The sequence below is a fragment of the Bidens hawaiensis genome, unplaced genomic scaffold (genome assembly GCF_021521415.1).
Source record: "Bidens hawaiensis isolate Kalapana, Puna unplaced genomic scaffold, B.hawaiensis_p1.1 tig00032374_1, whole genome shotgun sequence".
Lineage (NCBI taxonomy): Eukaryota > Viridiplantae > Streptophyta > Magnoliopsida > Asterales > Asteraceae > Bidens > Bidens hawaiensis.
In genome coordinates, this window is record NW_027495504.1 from 69284 (window position 1) to 75442 (window position 6159).

Here is a 6159-nt window from a genome sequence, read left to right on the forward strand (position 1 = left end):
ATTACACCAAGAAATGGCTTTATGTGGTGCTTTCAAGAGTGAATTTGTTCCCATGCCCGCCAATGCGATCATGCCGTTAAACAGACGAAGGGTTCGGCATTTTATGTTCTACAGTCTATATGTGTCTCATCCTTAAAATGATCATAAACTATTCTCCTAACTAAAAGAACATGCTTAATGTTTTTGCATGTAGATATTTTGATGATTTTGATCATATTATTTCTTGATTTTACTAGTTTATGGGAATCGTAGCTATTGCAAAAGATAGCACACCTAATAAACAAGAGGGCCTAGCAATCGCGAAGTCTAATGGGACCACATCAACCAACCTCAAGTACTCTAGGCAGAAGCCGAAAACTCCAATCTTGGAGACCATTAATTATCCAATTCATATGAAGAATCTCTGTCTCGAGGTAATTACATCATCTTAAGTATTATTGAATTTTCTTTCAATACAAAAAGTGTCTTTGGCCTAATAGATAAGGATTGGCTTTTCCAAAGGGATGAGTGATCGAATCTTTTAGATGAAAAAATAAATAATATTAAAACATTAAAAAAAAATTTAGTGGTCAAACAGAAAAGCATCACAAGAAAATCTGTTTAGTTATATAGGCATATGGTAAATAACTAAATATCAACTTAATAATTTATTTTCAATTAATTTAATTAAATTAACTTTTAGATACCATATTAATCCTCCCATTTGGTAGCTAGACAATTTAAGACATGAAAATAACTAGACAAGGACGTATGTTTTTTCGGGTCATAACTAAGAATTAAAAAGGAAAACAACACAAAATGAATCATTTTATATAATTCACGTGACGTTATGAAATTGTGTAGGAGCTGGTACAATTAGCTAGTGAACTCCGAGAAGAGATAGTATATATAGTGTCAAAGACCGGTGGTCACCTGAGTTCAAGCTTGGGGGTGGTTGAGTTAACCATCTCACTCCATCATGTTTTTAACTCTCCCGATGACAAGATCATCTGGGATGTTGGTCATCAGGTAGTATAATTAATATTTGGAGTTATATTTTTGTGTAATGTATGCAATTTTAAAAGTAAAGAAATTGTGATAACACGTCTTATGTTACATATAGGCGTACCCACACAAAATATTGACAGGTAGGAGGTCGAGAATGAGAACGATTAGACAAACGGGTGGACTCGCAGGGTACCCTAAGAGAGATGAGAGTCTTCATGATGCCTTTGGTACAGGCCATAGCTCCACTAGCATTTCTGCTGGTCTAGGTAAATTCACCTTCTGCAGCTATGCGTCTAAATATGGATTTTAAAAGTCTTAAAAACTTGTCATATTATGTCAGATGATATTCTTATAAAGTTTGTTATTTTAAAGACTTTCATTTTATTCTTTGTAATATATCCTTTAAATATTTGAAAACTCTTAAAGCATTCTTGACAGCTTTTCTATCCTTATATCTATAGTTATATTTAAAAGACTATAACTTCTCTCTTATATACAATTAAATACTATTTTTTTACATATTTATCAATATATTAATACTCTCATTCACTCACAACCATTTTCAAATATATTAAAAAAACTAGCTTTTGAACCGATGTATTACACGGGTTTTGTCAAATAATAAAGATAAATAAGATCCGCTATTTCAGTTGCGGTTCTCAAAATACTTATGAATTAATTTAATGTAAACTTAATAGAAAAAACAAATGGGGTTAACGAAAGTACTAAAATATCATGTTTTTAGAAACACCATGTGTTAATTAGCTAGAATTTGAATGAGAAAAGAGATCATGAATTAGGAGAAATATGGGCTTAACACCTAAGCTTTAACATTTTCTTTTATTAATGTAGTAAGATAAATAAATGATGAACAGTGTTTCTCCAAATTTACTCATTTTTTTTAAATAATTTTCTCTCTTTTTCACTCACAACCACTTATAATCCTCTAAAAAATTTTAAAATTTCTCTCACAATTTTTTAAAGAAGCAGCTGAGAATGCTCTTATTTAATATGATTTTATTTGTTCCTAAAGTGTTTTATTAGCAAAACATCAATAACCTACAAACTAAAAGGAATTAAACTTAATAGTATTCACATTTAAAAACTTTGAAGCATATTTTTATCCTTTCAAGCCCACTTTTCTGTTTCCAAATACCTGAAGTAATTTTGCATTTATATTCTATCCATCAAATTATGTAAGTGAGGCTTTTATAATTTAAATATTCATTTAGAATGTTATGAGTATTGGAGAGAAAAAAATATGATGTCTTTTCTATATAAATTTAAAACGTTTCTATAACTCTACAAACATTTTTCTCTTTCCCGCTTCTCTCATCACTCACCTATAGCCATGGATAAATCCACTGTCCACATGACACCGGCGCCTGTCACCCTGTCCCTGTTATAGGGTTGCAACGTGGGCTAGACAAGTAATTGCACATAAGCCCACTCAGATAGTAAAGTATGGTTACTTGAAATATTATCTTGAATAAAGTGTTATTTTTGTTCTTATGGTTTTGACAAATAATACAAATTTAGTTCAAAAAGTTTATTTTTTGCATATGGACCACCCACATTTCCTTATTTTTGCCAATTGCATCTAAATCAATAACTTCGTTAAATTGAATCGTTATGTCAAGGGTAGACATGTCTTTCACTATTTCTTTATTATATGAGTACAGTGCCAAAATCGTCCCTGAAGTTTGGTCACATTTGTGAATTTCTTCCAAAAATATTTTTTTCGCAATAAGACCCTTGATATTTCACAGCCGTTGCCAATTTCATCCAAGTTGTTAACTCGGTCTAAATTCGATGTTAACTCAGGGGTGTTACTGCCCTTTTACATGTTTATTTACATTCTTATTATCATTACATTGAGCAAAGCCCTTTATATGACTAAAAATAAAAAAGAATAAACAAACGGATACTATATTGGATTCAAACATAGGAATCGTGAGATGTTATATATGTAATCGAACAAACACATAATAATAATAATAATAATAATAATAATAATAATAATAATAATAATGCCTCCGTCCCATTAAAAGTGTCATGGTTTGAAAAACACAAAGTTTAAGGTAGATTGAATGATTACTTTTTTTGCTTACCAAATAACAATAATGCCCTTGAAAACTGAGTCCATCAATATTGTTTATTAATGTTAGGCGTGTGTGTTTAAGGGTAAACTTGGAAATTGGCTATTAACGACCAGGTTTTAAAGCTCAAGTTATACGAACGCCTAGACTTCACCGACAACACCCTGAATAACACTCAGGTTTTATCAACGTCCAGGTTTAACCATACAAGCAAACGCTCAGATTATACAATAAGTTGTATGAGTGTCGCTACATTTTTTAGTTTTTTTTTTAAATATATTAATTTGAAGAATCTATGTTTTAGTTGGTGCTGCAAGGCCCTAATTGGGCTAAATGGCACCACCTTAATAGTCCAGAATTTGGTTTTTCATTTTTTATTGGTTAAATGTTTTTTTTCTAGATACGTAACAAGCATTATGTTTTTTGTTTTACTGAAATCGTGTTGATTTACCGCCACAACGTTCGGGGCTAACAATGCTCGGGTTTTACCGACTCATCGCGCAATGTCCAGTACCTACAATGCTTGAGTTTTACCAATGCCCGGGTTTTGCCAAACTTTATTTTAGTTCTGATACCGTAACAAATGTAAACGAAATCTATGAAATTCGCATTCACCCACCACCGAAAAGCTTGGATTTTTACCAGCGCCCCAGTTTTACCGACTCACCACCACAAACGCTCGAATATGAGTCGACTCGACGTTTCGATGATCAGGTTTTACCAACGCTCGGGTTTACCAACCAAATAAACATTGTTTTAAATATGGTAACAAAGAAAATTATAATATGTTATACGAGTGTCCTAGGGTCGCTGCCTCAGCGTCTGGGACCGACCGCAACGTCTCCCCATTGGCTCACCTTAATTTTTGTTTTTATTTTTTGTTTTCGTTTTGTTTTAGCTCTAGTACCATAACGAACATAGCTAGTATTAGGGCTGGCAATTGGGTATCTGTTAAATACACGATAAAATCTGTTAAGCAAAAAAGTGAGGTATGTGATTTTTTAATTTTCTTAAATAATTTCCCTTATTGGTACATGAAACTTAAAACTGTCTTGTAGTCATGACTACAAAGTAGTTAAACGAGTCGTATTCATGTTTGATACTTGTGTTCAGCGCGTCGTTTCATACCTGTTAAGACACGAATTGCCAGCCCTAGCTAGCATACTAAATTCGCGTTGACTAGCTGCTATCGTCCGGGACCAACCGACGCTACCCCCATTGGCCTACCTTAATTCTTATTCTTATTTTTTTTATTTCCATTTTGTTTTAGTTCTAATACTGTAACGGACGTAGCTACTATTGACTAAATTCGCGTCTATTCTCCACTGCAACACCCGGGTTTTGCTGACCGATTTTACCGCGCAACACGCGAATAAATCACTAGTTATTTGTAAAAGTCCAGCTAATATTAAGGGTATTAATAGAATATACGTACCTTATTTTAGAGATAGAGAGGTCGCATTATCTTTAAAAACCTATATGACTAGGAAAAAATAAGATAAATTAACATAGAGTTCTGCACACATAAATTTGTATTTAGACTATCCGTTATGGTGGGGGGCTTCCAAGCCCCTCCACAATATCACGTCAGCGTCACGTGGGCTTTGTAGCATCGAAGCCGCAAGGTATAATGCCCCTCTATACTGAGGGAGTTTCGAAGCCCTTTAACATAATATAATAAAAATTAAATAATATATAGTAATACCAAGATTTAAATTTAAATAAAATAAAAACCATACAATTAAAAAATAAAAATAAAAACATACAAATAAAAAAAATAAAAATATTACTAATATTCATTGTCCTCGTTTGCATATTTGGCCAATATCATTGCTTTTCTTTTTTCTATCAACGCCCGCGTGGGAGGATCTAGATGCGATAAATCCTTTGTGAGGAGTTCGAATTCCTTTTTCTCGCTTCCGCTCCAAGTGAACCTCTTGTCTTTCTTCATGCATCGCTTTGTATTCCGCATGCATCGTCTTTCTTTCTTCGTGCATTCTCATGAGTTCCTCTTGTTTGTGTTTTTTAGCGTTGACCATCTCGGTTAGTTTGAGCTCCAAGTTGTCAAAACGCGAGCTCACTTTGGAACTCATTGAGGATGTCGTTCTAGACTAAGATCCTCCAACTTTAGCCACCGCCTTGGCTTTATCTCTTCCTATCGGACGTTGCAACTCATCCGGTTCATCAAAAATAAATTCGGGATCCAACTCGTTTAGATTAATTTGACAACGACCATCCGACATGGGTTGAGACGGCGATTGATTGGCCGAAGTAGACGTTGTCTTTGACCGTTTAGACGGTCGCGGTGATGATGTCGGGACCGGATGCCACTTTGGCGAGCTTATTCATTCTATTCAAATTTCAATCATATTGAAATCTCCATGATAAACGGCACTGTATTGTTTTAAGCATGCCTCCATCACGCTGGCATCGCTCATGCCGCCTTTTCTATTATTGTTAACACGGGTGTGAATGTTGGTGAAGTTAGTTATTTTTGTGCGTATTGTCTTCCATTTGTTGTAGACAGAATCATTCCCGCGGTACTCACCTCGATCCATTGTAGCAAAGAATTTAGTGCGTATTTCGTCCCAAAACTCTAGGGAATGTTTACCGTCACCTTCGATACATATAAAAGCTTAGTATTACTAAACAAAAACATGAAACATGGAAAACATATAAATATTTTTATAGTTTACATTGAAAACACTTAGCATTAGTAAGCAAAAAAAATAAAACATGGAAAACATATAAATATTTTTATAGTTTACCTTGAATCGAGTCTTCGGATGAGTCGATCCACGCACGCGCTAACACCAACTCCTCATCCGCTCCCCACATTTGTCTTTCGACCTTTTCGGTTGTTTGATCGTGACCCGGAATCTTTTTTTATGACTTCTTTTTTTAAGGCGGACTTGCGTTTCGGGTACTTGTGTTCAATGTTGTAAAAGTAGGTCTCTAAGGCCGAGTACTCACTCCAAGGTATGGCGCCGATGAGAGTTTCTTCTACTCCGCCTAGTTAATGAGAATCGATCAAATGTGGTCAACCCCAGCCAGAATCGCATCTAGTCGGTTA

The 6159-nt window shown here is 34.5% G+C and overlaps 1 pseudogene; it reads left to right on the forward strand.

The window, feature by feature from the left end:
* Positions 1–210: 210 nt before the first annotated feature.
* On the forward strand, positions 211–1297 carry LOC143583380 (1-deoxy-D-xylulose-5-phosphate synthase 2, chloroplastic pseudogene; annotated as a pseudogene).
* Positions 1298–6159: the final 4862 nt, after the last annotated feature.